Genomic DNA, 14,600 nt, shown 5'->3' with positions numbered 1-14,600 from the left:
ATAAGTAAGTGATAGAAAGCCCAGGCATGATCCTAGTTCTTGCCGTACAAAAAGGAGCTAGCAGGAGACTTTCTTCTTTGCCATCTTCTGCAGTATGTGAATTAAGAATACTAAGAATCTGGTTAACACACATTAACAGTTATCTTGATGTTATGCATGGTTATTTTATACAGAAATGTAAAAACAGTGGCAAATCATTCTTTGAAGAATAGAATCATATTTTAAATGTATTGATGGAGTTAGTGATTTAAAGGAAATTTGTGCTAAGTTTTAAGTTTTTTGTTTTTGTTCTGTATGGCAAGTCCCTTCACAACATGAATAACTGACCTATTTTATGTTTCGTTGTCTGAAACAAAGCCACTAAACAAGACAAGATTATGATTTGGAATTTGGTGACCTGATTCAGTTTTCAAAGAAGGAAAAATTGTAATTTGTGAACTTTTAAACTACCACAGTGATCATTTGATCAGTATGTGAGAATAGTCCATTTAGTTAATATCTCCAAGCACAGCTATAACTGTTTTTTAAATTTTTTTTTTCCATTTTACCACAAAATCCTATAAAATAAACTGAAGGAAATTACATCTTTTTATATTAGCATCTCATCTTTATTGGGGTATCTGTCAGTAGGTCCACTGTTAAGCAGAGAGCTAATTAAAGTGACAAAGCAATGATGTCGTTGAATTTGCAAGTTGAGGAAATGAATATTAATAAGATCCATCCCATTAGAAAATAATTTTATTCATGCACTTTGCCAAAGTTCTTGGGTATAACTTAGTTCTTTCCCTGACTAGTCATTTTCATCCTGATTTAATGATGTCCCATCTGACTTTTCAGTGACCAACTGATATTTAGCAGTAATATATTCAGAAGAGTGTAGGAATCTCAACCCATTTATTGAAAAAATTCTGTCTTAAATATTTTCAAACAAAGTAGGGTTTAAATAAGTAGTACTGAGGAGTTGTACAAATTGGTTTTTATTCCCCAGGACTTTTTTTGTGAGCATAGTAATTCCCAAGTATCTCTTTAAAGATCATTTTGTGTTGTACCTGGTTCTTAAAGACTTATGTTACTGAGGTTTAGCATGGTTGTAAACTATGTTGCCGTGGTTAAGAATGTTGGATGCATATGCTTTGGGTTGAAGGGTTTTTTTGGTTTGTTTTTTGTTTTTGCTGCGCCACGCCGCTTGCGGGATCTTCGTTCCCTGTGATCGAACCTGGGCCCACAGCTGTGAAAGTGCAGAGTTCTAACCATCAGGGAATTCCCATGGTTGAGGATTTTTAATAATCCCATGAGAAATCTAGATGGATAATTTGTATCTTTGTATATGTGAGTCCTGCTATTATCAGGTGGCTACTTCTATAAAAGAGCTGTTTATTATACCAAATTATGGAATTTGGATATACAGTGAAAACTCAGCTTTTAACAGCTACAAGAAGACCAAAATAATGGCAAAGTGTAATAGGAACTAGAATGGAAACTGCTATGGAATCCATATTTTAAAGAATGTTCCAAGGGATTCCTTGGCCGTCCAGTGGTTAGGACTCCATGCTTCTACACCGGGCCAAAAAAAAAAAAAAAAGAATGTTCCAGAAAATTGCCGTTTGTCTAACTAACACTGTTAAGCTAGAATCTGTCAAAACAATCAAATTTTGAGCAAAGATAAAACAAGGTCCTGTGACTCAACCATGGACTTAAGTACAAATGAAGAGGGAAGATTTCTCTTAAGAAAGGGAGAATGGAGAACTCTCCCTGAATCTTTGCCCGCACCCGACTCTTCTGAGGTGTGCCTGAAGCGACACTGTAAAGGCATACCCCACGGGGGAAACTGCTCACATTCTTCTGGCCCTTGTGCTCGAAGTGACCCGGCCTAGTTTTGATATTTTTTTAAAGGCAGTTGTAGAGGAGACTGAGCGGTCCACCTCATGCACACCACTGCTGCACTTCCACACTGGTGAATTAGCAGTGTATTTACAAGAAACCAGGTTTCCCTCCTCGTTTTTTTTTTTTTTTTTTTCCACACACACACACTGTATTTTATTTTTACAAGAGATAAATAAACTGACACCAAGCATTGTAACTGGATGACCACAACAAGAGCAACAATGATTGCAGTTACCAAACACGAAACACACTCATACTATGTCATGATATTGACATTCAGTCCAGGAATCCTCCACTGTAACAGCTCCTTTACTTTGCAGTGAAAATTGGTTTGTATATTTTTTGCCTTGAGTCCTTGTGGGATTTTTTTTTATTCAAGCAGAAAGTCACAAAAAGTATACTCATCCTCATCAGTTCACTCAGTCCCATGTGATTAATTTGTTTTTCACCTCCTCATTTTTTAAAAGAGTGGTATAATAAAATATATATTTGATCTTTGTCTCCAGTTCCTGGCACAGAGCTCTGAAAACCCTTGGAATTTCCTGAGTAATAGGATTTGTTACTTCATAACACGCCCCTTTCTTTACACTTGAGTTTATGCTAATGAAGTGATTTACGACGGGGCGACAGGGTCCCAGGATAGCCTGAGAATGGGCCGGTCATCAGGAATGATTAGAAGGTTGGAACGTTCAGTCCCACCCACCAGCCTCCAAGGATGGGGTGGGATGGCTCTCTGGAGACTGAGCGTTATAAAAACTCAAACTAGAAGACCTGGGGAGCTTCTGTGTTGGTGAACAGATCAAGGTGCCAGGAGGTGACATGCCCTGTGTGGGCCTGAAGCTGTGTGGTGCCTTCCCTCACTTTGCCCTAGGCATCTCTTCCATTTGACTGTTCCTGAGTTGTATCTTTTATAATAAACTGGTAAATGTAAGTAAAATGTTTTCCTAAGTTCTGTGATTTGGTCTAGAGAGTTATTAAACTTGAGGAGGGGGTCATGGGGACCCTCAAACTTGTAGCCAAGTCAGAAGAATTACAAATGTCCTTGGGACCTGAGATTCATGACTGGCATCTGAAGTAAGGGCAGTCTTGTGAAACCGAGCCCTCAATTTGTGGGGTCTGCCCTAACTCTGGGTAGTTAGTGTGATGATGAAAATTAATCAGTAGTCAGTATATGAAAGTAGTGGAAAATTTTATTTGAGCCAAATTTGAGGATTATAACTTGGGAAGAGCATCTCAGAAAGTTCCCAGAACTGTTCCTGCCATTGGAAGTCAAAACACAGTTACATAAGTTTTTTTAGACGGAGGGCTGTACATTAAATGACGTATTATTGACAGTTTACACAATCCAGATCTAAGCATGGCCCTTACAAGATCAAGAAGGAATGTTATCTTTTAAGGAGTTGTCTTGTTGATTTTAGGAGAATGTTGCTCTTTGCTTCACTTGAGCAGGTATTTCTTCTGATGGGGGAGGTTTGGTTGATGCATAAAGCAGATACACAGTAGGCGGGGAGAGAGGAGGCCAGAGGGCAGAGAAAATTTTTTATGTTTAAATTTTTCTTGTCTTGCCATAGAATATGAATTTTATTTCACAGTGTCAGAACTAAATTGACACCCAGTTAACGTAGGAGAATCTGAGAGCTGATATCACAAAGAGTAAGCTCTGCTTGGGACTTCCCTGGTGGTCCACCTTCCAATGCAGGGGACACAGGTTCGATCCCTGGTCGGGGAACTAAGATCCCAGATGCCGCGGGGAAACTAAGTTCGTGTGCTGCGAAGCCCAAAAAAAAGCATAAGTTCTGCTTTGTTTTTTGTTTTGTTTTGTTTTTTAAATTAATTAATTATTTTTGGCTGTGTTTTGTCTTTTCTGTGCGAGGGCTTTCTCTAGTTGCGGCAAGTGGGGGCCACTCTTCATCGCAGTGCGCGGGCCTCTCACTATTGCGGCCTCTCTTGTTGCGGAGCACAGGCTCCAGACGCGCAGGCTCAGTAGTTGTGGCTCACGGGCCTAGTTGCTCCGCGGCATGTGGGATCTTCCCAGACCAGGGCTCAAACCCGTGTACCCTGCATTGGCAGGCAGATTCTCAACCACTGCACCACCAGGGAAGCCCTCTGCTTTGTTTTTATGTGCTTAGTAGATATTAACATTTGCATTAAAAAATACATAAGAATAAATTTGCTCAAAGAAAGTGTCAACTGAAGAAAAATGCACAACCTAAAAATTGCAAGTTATGTTTTATTTCGGGACCTTGCTGAGGACTATAGCCCAGGAGACAGCCTCTCAGATAGCTCTGAGGAACTGTTCCAAAGAGGAAAGGGAGGAGCTAGGATATATAGGAATTTTTGCTGAAAAAGAATCATGTAGTTGAACATCAAAAGATTACTGCCAATCACAAAAAAACCCCCAGACATTTCAAGTTAATGATTTTATTGCTTTTCTGTGTATGGGAAGAAGCTAGAGTCTGGGCTCATTGAAATTATTTCTTAGATACGCATCTTAACTGTTTAGGGCCAGTATCCTGTTTTTTCTCCATCCTGAATTCCCCTTATAGCACACTATGGCACTGTGGCGGGGCGGGGGCTACAGTGGCTGGTGGCTTGGTGGTGGCCACATTTGCTGTTTACTGGAATGACGGGCAACATTGTTTGTTTACTGGAATGGCAGGCAACATCCTTTGTCCACAAAAGTAAAGATCCAACTTAACAGAAAGAGATAATATTCTTCCTAGATTTGGAAGACCTGCAGATCTGTTCAATGCAATCGCAGTCAAAATCCCAGCAGGCTTTTTTGGGGGGCTAGGTAATAGAAACTGACAAGCTGAGTCTTGCATTTATATAGAAATGCAAGTGAGCTTGAATAGCTAAACAGCTGAAAAAGAATAAAATTGGATGACTTGCATTACTTGTATTTCAGCACTTATAAAGATTTACTATAAAGTAATCAAGACAGTATGGTAGGGCTTCCCTTGTGGCGCAGGGGTTAAGAATCCGCCTGCCAATGCAGCGGACACGGGTTCGAGCCCTGGTCCAGGAAGATCCCACATGCCACGGAGCAACTAAGCCCGTTTGCCACAACTACTGAGCCCACGCATCTAGAGCCCATGCTCTGCAACAAGAGAAGCCACCGCAATGAGAAACCCACGCACCGCAATGAAGAGTAGCTCCTGCTCACCACAACTAGAGAAAGCCCACATACAGCAACGAAGACCCAACACAGCCAATAAATATATATATAAAAAAAAAGACAGTATGGTATTGTCAGAAAGATAAACTTACAAACCTGGGGTCGACAGAATGGCTGTGTGTTTTGTAAGTAAAATTTTAGTGAAACAAAGCTAAACCTATTTGTTTACGTATTCCCTAGGGCTGCTTTTGATCTACAGTTACCAAATTGAGTATAACAGAGACTATATATGGCCCCCAAGCCTAAAATACTGTCTATTCAGTGGTTCAGAATCGAAAGTTGATAAATAGGTCCACATATGCCTGATTGTTACCTGAAAACTGATTTCACCTCTTGGTGGGTGTTGAGCCAAAAGATACAACCAAGCCAAAGACTGGGAGAAGGAAGGATTTGTTACTTGTAGCAAGTAAGGAGGAGAACACGGGAGATCTTTCCCAAAGCAGTGTCTCCCTGAACAGCAAAACTGGGGAAGTTTTAAGCTAAGGGTACATGCATATTCATGAAGGGGCTTGAACAGAGGAGAATTCAGCATAGAACTGAGGCAGAGGTTGAGTCCAAGCTTTAGCTGATTAAAGTCATGAGGGTCAGAAAAGGTCACCATTATAATTCCTTAGATTCTGGCCAGTCTGGGGTTCTTAGCATGTAGTTGCCATTCTCCACCTGGATGGGGCCTTAGTTCCTGTTGAACAGCTCAAAGATATGTATCAGATTGTCATTTATATCCCTTGAGAAGGAACTAGGACTCTGTTTTATTGCTGAACTATTGTTTCTTTCTTTTTTTTAATATTTATTTATTTGGTTGTGCCGGGTCTTAGTCGTGGCAGGTAGGCTCCTTAGTTGCGGCTCGTGGGCTTCTTAGTTGCTGCACACAGGCTCCTTATTTGTGGCATGCAAACTCTTAGTTTCGGTATGCATGTGGGATCTAGTTCCCTGTCGAGGGATGGAGCCCAGGCCCCCTGCATTGGGAGTGCGCAGTCTTAACCACTACACCACCAAGGAAGTCCCTGAATTATTGTTTCTTGACTGCTTTTCCTCTGTTCCTGCATTCCTTTGTTCACTTAGGATCATTAATTGCTGAGACCTGTTAAGGGCAAGCATTGTGGCCTGGCTTAGATTACAAAATGGCTTAGGCCTAAAATGCCTTCTTTTATGTCAAAAAAGGCTGTATCTGCTTCTTTTCCTCCGGGGATCCTCTACCCTATCTGCCTACATGATCAAATGATTTTCAACAAAGATGCCAATGAAAAAGGAAAGGATAGTTGTTCAAGCACAATTTGTTTAGGACTCTGTTGTGTTTATATGGGAAGAAAATTAACTTCAGCCTTACATCACACCTTCACAAAAAATAACTTGAAATGGATCATAGATATAAATTTAAAAGCTTTTTAAACAAACTTCGACTGAGTAAAAATGTAAAGATCTTACTGGCCTTATTCAGTGATTCATGAATAGGACAGCATCCCATCTAGCAAATAGAAAGGAGCTTGAAAGAGCTATACAAAATGAGTGGCTTTTATAGGTGAAAGGGGACAGAAAAAGGAAATTTCTAGCAAAGAGTGTGTTGTTTCAGGCAAGGTCACCTTCCTTTGGGGGACAGAAGGGGTCTCAGGCAGATTACCTCACTAGTGCTCACCAGTAATTAACCAGATTGACTGGTTAAAGGTTACATTCCTGGTAAAGACTGAAACTGCAGTTAGGTTAGGTATTGTCTTGATTTGCTGATGTGGGGCCATTTTGGGCCTGCTCTCTCTTTTTTTTTAATAAGCTAAAAATAAAAATTCTAGAAAAGATACAGAATATTCATCAACTCGGAGTAGGCAAAGATTTCTTAAGACATAAAAGCACTAACTATAAAAAGAAAAAATGGATAAATTTGATTACATAAAAATTAAAATTTCTGCACTTTAAAAAGCACTATCGGGACTCCCCTGGTGGTGCAGTGGTTACCTGCCAATAAAGGGGACACGGGTTTGAGCCCTGGTCCGGGAAGATCCCACATGCCGCGGAGCAACTAAGCCCATGTGCCACAACTACTGAGCCTGCACTCTAGAGCCTGCGAGACACAGCTGCCGAGCCTGTGTGCTGCAACTGCTGAAGCCCATGCGCCTAGAGCCCATACTCTGCAACAAGAGAAGCCACTGCAATGAGAAGCCCACACATCGTGACGAAGAGTAGTCCCTGCTCGCCGCAACTAGAGAAAGCCTGCGCGCAGCAACAAAGACCCAACACAGCCAAAAATAAATAAAATTGAAAAAAGTAAAAAGCACTATCAGAAAACGAAATGGCAACCACAGACTAGGAGAAAATATTTGTAAAACATATATCCATCATATGATGTGTCTAGAATAAATCAAGTCTTAAAATTCAATAATAGTAAACTCAATTTTTGAAAATAAAAAGATATGAACAATGCTTTACAAAAAAATGATATTAGTGGCCACTTACCACTTGGAAAAACTCTGTATATCATTAGTCATCAAGGAAATGCAAATTAAAACCATGAGATACCACTTACTATCCACTAGAATGGCTAAAATTAAAAACATGAGCAATTGTTGGCAAAGAGGTGGAGCGACTAGAACTCTCATGCATTGCTAGTGGGTGGGTTGTAAATTGGTGTAACCACTTCGGAAAACTGAATTAAAAAAAATTTTTTTTATTGAGGTACAGTTGATTTACAATATTATATTAGTTTCAGGTGTACAACATACTGATTCACAATTTATATAGATTATATTCCATTTAAAATTATTATAAAATATTGCCTATATCCCCTGAGCTGTACAATATATCCTTGTAGCTTATTTATTTTATACATAGTAGCGAATTTTCTTATATTTCAACATACACTTAACATATGATCCAGAAATTCCAGCCTTAGATATTTACCCAAAGTATACCTCGAAGTTTTTTTTTAAAAATAATTTTATTGAAAAGTAATAAATAGGGAATTCCCTGGCAGTCCAGTGGTTAGGACTCTGCACTTTCACTGCCGTCAGCCTGGGTTCAATCTCTGGTCGGGGAACTAAGATCCTGCAAGCCACATGGCACAGCCAAAAAAATAAAAAATAAAGAAAAAGAAAAATAATAAATAAACAGCATCTCTTTTGCAAAAGTAATTTGATCACGTCTATCCCCTGATTAAACTCTTTTAACACTTTCTCACTGCATTTCAAGTAAAATCCAAATTCTTTCCTGACTTCTTTTTGAATGTATTTTCTGCCACTTTACTTTTCACTAGGCTTTGTCCATACCTGCACTCCTTAGTTGCTAAAACATGCCAGACTCTTTCCAATATGATGTTCCTTCTGCCTAGAATACTCTCCATCCACCCCCACTTTCCCCACCCACTTGTTCATAGCTACATCCTCTCCGTTTAGATCTAGGCTTAAATGACATCTCCACAGAGAAACTTTTCCTGCCCTCCTTACCTAAAGTAAAAATTTCCACTGTTACTCTTTATTCCCCAGTTTCTTTCACGGCAAAATTAGCCATTATTTTAGTTGTCTGCCTATTTTTTCATTGTTTATCGCATCCTCTCACATGAAAGCTCCACAAGGTAATGCCGTTGTCTGTCTTGTACAACACTGTGTCTCCATCACCTACCTCAGAGTCACCTGGGCTTTGTGAAGGAGTGAACATTGTTCCCTAAGCCTGAAATCTCTCTTCCTTCTCATCTATTGTAACTCCCCCCTCATCTTTCAAGGCCCAGCTCAAATGACAACTATTCTTCAAAGACTTCTTCCACTCTTTGTTTAATTCCTTAGTGTATAAGTTAGTGTTTGTACTACACTAAAATGTTTTCAAAACTGGTGAAGGGGGACTTCCCTGGTGGTGCAGTGGTTAAGACTCAGTGCTCCCAATGCTGGGGTCCTGGGTTCGATCCCTGGTCAGGGAAGTAGATCCCACATGCATGCCACAACTTAAGAGTTCTCATGCCACAACTAAGGAGCCCGCCTGCTGCAACTAAGGAGCTGGCGAGCCGCAACTAAGGAGCCTGCCTGCCACAACTGGGACCTGGCACAACCAAATGAATGAATGAATGAGGAAATAAATAAATATTAAGAAAAAAAAACAAACCTGGTAAAGGAACTTAGAACCAAAGCAGAGGTTGAACACTGGCTTAAGCAAAAGGACCTATAACTTAACGGAGTTCATATCTTCCAAGTCAAGACATTTGAAAGAAAAAACGGTGATCTTTGGTGGAAAATATAGTCAATTTTCCACTCCTCCAAACTAGGTCATAGCAGTGTCTTTTTTTTTTTTTTTTTTGTGGTATACGGGCCTCTCACTGTTGTGGCCTCTCCAGTTGCGGAGCACAGGCTCCGGATGCGCAGGCTCAGCGGCCATGGCTCACGAGCCCAGCCGCTCCGCGGCATGTGGGATCTTCCCGGACCACGGCACGAACCCGTGTCCCCTGCATCGGCAGGCGGACTCTCAACCACTGCGCCACCAGGGAAGCCCCCATAGCAGTGTCTTAAGCTATACACACTTGAAACTTCTTTGGTTAAAACTTAACTCCTCAGGAGGATAGGTATAGGACTGGTAAGAAAAGAAAAACTGGAAAGGTGTTTGCCATTTTCTTTTAGTTGTAATTAACTTCCTGTTCTAGGCTAGCTTCTGTTGTGCCTCCTTGGAGGAATGGGTAGAATTTTTAAGAGCCTGCAGGTGAAAAAAAGTAGTTTTAAAAGGATGCCTTCCCCTTCTTCCTCCTCCTTTCTCTCCCCAATAATTCTCCTGGCACATGATTTACCTCATTCATTTGAAATTAGCCGTTTAACATCATTATAGCCTTTGCCATGACACCTAAAGGTGCGCCCCTCTGCCCCCGAACACACACGCGTGCACACAACTCAACCGACACTTTAAAGTTAGATTTTCTTTTATTAAAAAAAAAAAAAAAGGTATAGCATTTGAAAGGATGAGAAGATACAATTCTGTAAAACCCTAAAAGCATTTCTCGGATAATCCTGTCATAGTCCTCTGATTAATTTATGACTTCTAGGCATTAATATTCTCAGGAAGTTACAACAGCCAGCATGACAGAATAAACCAAAGTTGCTAAATTGCCTTTCAGCAGCGTGATCTGTATTTGGCATACTCTGTCCTTCTCAGATCGAGAGTCCAAGTACTGTTACTTCAGTGGTTCTTAAACTCGAGCATGCATCAGATCACTTCGAAGCCTGGTTACAACATAGATTCAGTAGGTCCAGGAATTTGCAGATGCTGATATTGATGCACTTTGAGAATCACAGTAGCTTATATGAATATTCCTACATATTTGGGTTGCCCAGACAAAAGCCCTCTTTAGGTGAATGTTATTTGAGTTTACAATTCACCTTAATCTAGATAATTTGTTTATTGTTGTTCAAGAAATTGAATGGGCAGGAAAATGAAGTTCTCATAATTTTAGATTTAACCTAGTCCTTATCTTAAAATTTTTCTTGCCTTATATAAAGCAGTTCATAAAACCTATCTTGTCATCTCAGGCCAAACTAGAAGCTATTTTTATTATGTATAATTAACCTGATTCTCAGAAAAGGAGCAGGTGTGGGGGAATGGCCAGCATTGAAACAAGTGTGGAAGCTCTCAAAAATTGCTTTTCTGAAATTAATGTTACCAGCCTCAATATAGCATTTGAAGTTGTTGTTTTTAGAATCTTGGACCTAGTTACTCAGATCTAGGGCTGAGTTTGTAAGGGTTAAATAGTTTGTCTGTGGATTCAACATGAATATTTCCAAGGTTGTCCTAACTCCAAACGTTAGATCAGCTTATTTGAGAAGTTGGAGGTGTGTTACTATGCAGAAACTTGGAGAAGTAGTTAGAGAGAAATATAGAATCCATCCCATTGGTGAACCGTCTTTCAGCTTCTCACATCTACTGCCCGTGTTTGATGTTATCACAGCATAGTATTCCAGAAGCTGTTTCTATACATAGCATCTTTATGTTTATAGTATAACTATGGAGAAGTTTTGTTTAAATCTTAAAAAAAATTTTTTTCAAAGAATTGTTGCCAAGCTTATTCCCCATCTTTTGACTTTTGTTTGAATCTTTGTCTTATTTCAAAGGCTGAGAGCTGTTACCCAATTGAGCCTTGAATTATGAGAGTCCAATATTTTTGAAATCGTAAAATTAAAAAATCTTTTTTAATTAAAAGATTCTTATGTTTTAAATTTTGGACTTATCACGTCTTACGGACCAAAATAGCACATTCAGTTTTTGGCAGCTTCTGTCCTGCCCATGCCAATAAAAGCAGCACCATATGGTGTGACTGCTGTCCCACTAGGAAACCCACACCCTGTGGAGACGTTGCCTGCCATGAAGCAGAGCTGCTGCTCCCCATATGCTTATCTTTTTAAGCCAACATATTGACCAAGATATATTAAGATTCCAGGACATCCTATCAGTTGAGTCTTGTAGCCCTCTTTCCTACCAGCTTTAACATTTGACCACATTATGAAAACACATACTCAAAACTTTATGGAATCTCTTACCCAGCCTCAGAAAGAAGCTTTTGAATGACTACTGCAAGAAATGAAAATATGTACGTTTTAGAATACAGTCAGTAAGTGTTTCAGTGCTCCTTAACTGCTAGTACCCCTCCACAGCTATCTCCTCTCTCGCTCACCCCCCTCCCCTGACCAAACACCCAGAAGGAAAAGGGTTTGCAAATATTAATCTTAGGTGTTGGTGTAAGTGTAGGAAGATGGGCTGAAAGTTGTAGTTCTCTGTGATGGAAAGAGTTTAGAATGTGAAAGAAAGAGGGAATAATTGCTGTTCTACTCGCTTCTGTGTATTCTGTCCTTTGTTGGATAGGTGTGCAGTGTTTTCCAAATAACCACCCTCTGCTGCCTGTTCTGTGTCTCTTTTATGCTGGAGCATCCATTTAGTTATGGCTGGAGCAGCCATTTAGTTATGGCTGGAGCATCCATTTAGTTATGGCTGGAGCAGCCATTTAGTTCAAGTGTTCATCCAAACACTTCTCTACCTTATAAAATTACTATTAAGGCTTTCCAGTATAAAATTATCTAATTCTTCTGAAAATAAAGGCACACAGCTAAGTTTTGTTCATCATATAGATTATGTCTGTAGTTTTCAATAACTTTATTTAGTTATTCTTGAAACATATATTATTGAGCATTAACTGTGTTAATTGTATTGGGCAATGTGTATATGGAATAGACAAAATTCCACCCTCCAGAAACATATAAGCAGGTTATAATACAGTATAATGCTTTACTGAAAAGATATACAGTATACTATGGTTGTATCTTGAGGCAGCTCCTGAAATTAAAATTTCTAAAGACTCAAAGGAAAATATAAAACTTTGGTGTTACAGCAAAGTGCTTATAAATGTTATTGCCTGGTCTGTCAAAAAAGTGCTTAAAGCTCAGAGAAATTTATAAGGCTGGTTCAAGCTAAGTGACAAATAACTGAAAAATTAAATATCTTTAAATAATTTATGTTACAGTATTTCTAAAATTTGAACATCTAATAGTCATGTGCGATTTTTCAAAGTTAAAATTTTGGGAAATTATATTTTTAATTTGAATATGGTGAAGTGTTTTGTTACTAACGTATATGCCTTATATTTAAATTTCTAGAATAAGAATCTACAGATATTTTACATTTTGAGGTGTTACTAGATAGGAACGTGGTTTAAATCAGTGTTTTTCAGCAGGAATACTTTTGGCATTTTGGAGGAATCATTTCTCCTTGTGTAGTACTGTCCTGTACATTGAAGGACATTTAGTATACTCAGCCTCTTTTTATATTTTTTATATTCATATAAAAAGTTGAATGCCTTCTTACAACTGTTTGACCCAATAACATTGAGGCTGCTTTTATTACGTATAAATGAAGACCAGTATGTATTTCTGATTTACTGTTTTTAAAAGCAGTAAATGATAGTTAAAACATTGCCCTCTAAATGCTAGTGTTTCTCCCCCTCCCAAGTTGATGTGATAAAGAAAAATATCCCTTCACATTTCCAAATGTACCTCGTTGGGAGTTGACCATCTCCTTATTACATAATACTTTCGCTTTCTGTACATGTGTACAAAATTTTACTTTCTGAACTTAAGAGATTTGCCCTGAACTTTAATAAATAAGACATCTCTCTTTTTAAAATTAGAATGCATGCTTAGATATGTATGGGAGGGGTTTCCAGCTGGCTTGGTGCGGGAGCGTATAATTTTGTTTACTGTAAATCTCAGCAAACATTTTCTCACACTAGGGACAGCAGCCACATCACAATGTGGAAGATGCAATACTCAACCTGATCTTTTTTTTAACAGCTTTATTGAAGTGTATTTTACATATCACAGAATCCACCAATTTCAAGTTTACATTGATTTTTAGCAACTTTACTGAATGGTGTAATCATCACCATAAATCAGTTTTAGAACATTTTTATCACCCCAGAAATATGTCTCGTGCCCATTTATAGTTAATCCCCATTCATTCCTTTACCTAGACTCTACTAATCTACTTTTATATAAATGGAATCATCAACAAGTGACCATTCCCTTCTTAAAACATTTCTCTGTGGCTTCCCTATCAGACTGTTGTTTTTCACTCACCTCCTCAGTCAAGGGCTTGAATGTTCTATCAAGGGTTCTGTTCTCACTCAGCCTAGGTGATTTCATTCTGACCTAAATGTGATGATTACCATATCTCTATCACTAACCTAAATCTCTTTCCTGAGCTCCAGACACATATTGCCAACTACACCTGCAGGGTATGTCCACAGGCACCTCAGTCTCAACATCTCTGAAACTGAGCTCAATACCCGCTAATACAAGCCTGATGGGCCTGAATTTCACTTTTCAGGGAAGGTACCACCTTCCACTTTGTTCCCCAACTTGTAAAGTAGGGCAGCCATCATCCTTCATTCTTCTTTCCCTCACTTCCACATCCAATAAGTTACCAACTCTGAAATTACCCTTTAAATACCATATACACTGAATACAGTCAACCTGAGTTTTAGGTAGTATAAGTATGCCATGTGGTTTGGGTCAAGAATCTGTAGAGATTCTAAGCAAGATCAGGCCTTAACAGGAAGTGTAGTAAATTTTCACCCATTTTAAGTTTTGAGATTCACAAGAATAAACTCAGCACACTTAGTAACAAGGTATCTTTAAGAAGTTTCAGAATTCTTTAATTTTATTATAATTTTATTTTTTTTAAGTTTTTTTTATAAAAGTTACACATAATTTAAAGAATCAACGGATTCTACAGTGTTTCTTTTTTTTTTTCTAAATAAATTTATTTATTTATTTTTGGCTGCGTTGGGTCTTTATTGCTATGCGCGGGCTTTCTCTAGTTGCTGCGAGTGGGGGCTACTCTTCATTGCGGTCCACGGGCTTCTCATTGCGGTTGGCTTCTCTTGTTGTGGAGCATGGGCTTCAGTAGTTGTGGATTGCAGGCTCTAGAGTGCAGGCTCAGTAGTAGTGGTGCAAGGGCTTAGTTGCTCTGCGGCATGTGGGATCTTCCCCGACCAGGGATCGAACCCGTGTCCCCTGCATTGGCAGGCGGA

General features: G+C 39.2%; 1 protein-coding gene and 1 pseudogene across 5 annotated transcripts in view; both read left to right on the top strand.

Annotated features, from left to right (window-relative positions):
* The window catches only part of GLG1 (golgi glycoprotein 1), a 148,144-nt gene that overhangs the window by 41,464 nt on the left and 92,080 nt on the right, over positions 1 to 14,600 (top strand). The window lies entirely within an intron of this gene.
* Positions 1 to 14,600, top strand: part of LOC149744698 (STING ER exit protein pseudogene) — a 75,415-nt pseudogene that overhangs the window by 40,902 nt on the left and 19,913 nt on the right. Inside the window, exon 2 of the transcript XR_016390884.1 lies at positions 1 to 14,600. This exon is cut by the window's left edge and continues 32,542 nt beyond it; it is cut by the window's right edge and continues 19,913 nt beyond it. The product of XR_016390884.1 is annotated as an STING ER exit protein pseudogene (transcript).

Source organism: Delphinapterus leucas, chromosome 20 (genome assembly GCF_059928025.1).
Source record: "Delphinapterus leucas isolate spDelLeu-1000000601 "Yukka" chromosome 20, BTC_Dleu_Yukka2, whole genome shotgun sequence".
In the NCBI taxonomy this organism is placed as follows: Eukaryota; Metazoa; Chordata; class Mammalia; order Artiodactyla; family Monodontidae; genus Delphinapterus; species Delphinapterus leucas.
The sequence above is the reverse complement of the archived record's forward strand: the minus strand, read 5'-3'. Positions and strand labels throughout refer to the sequence as shown.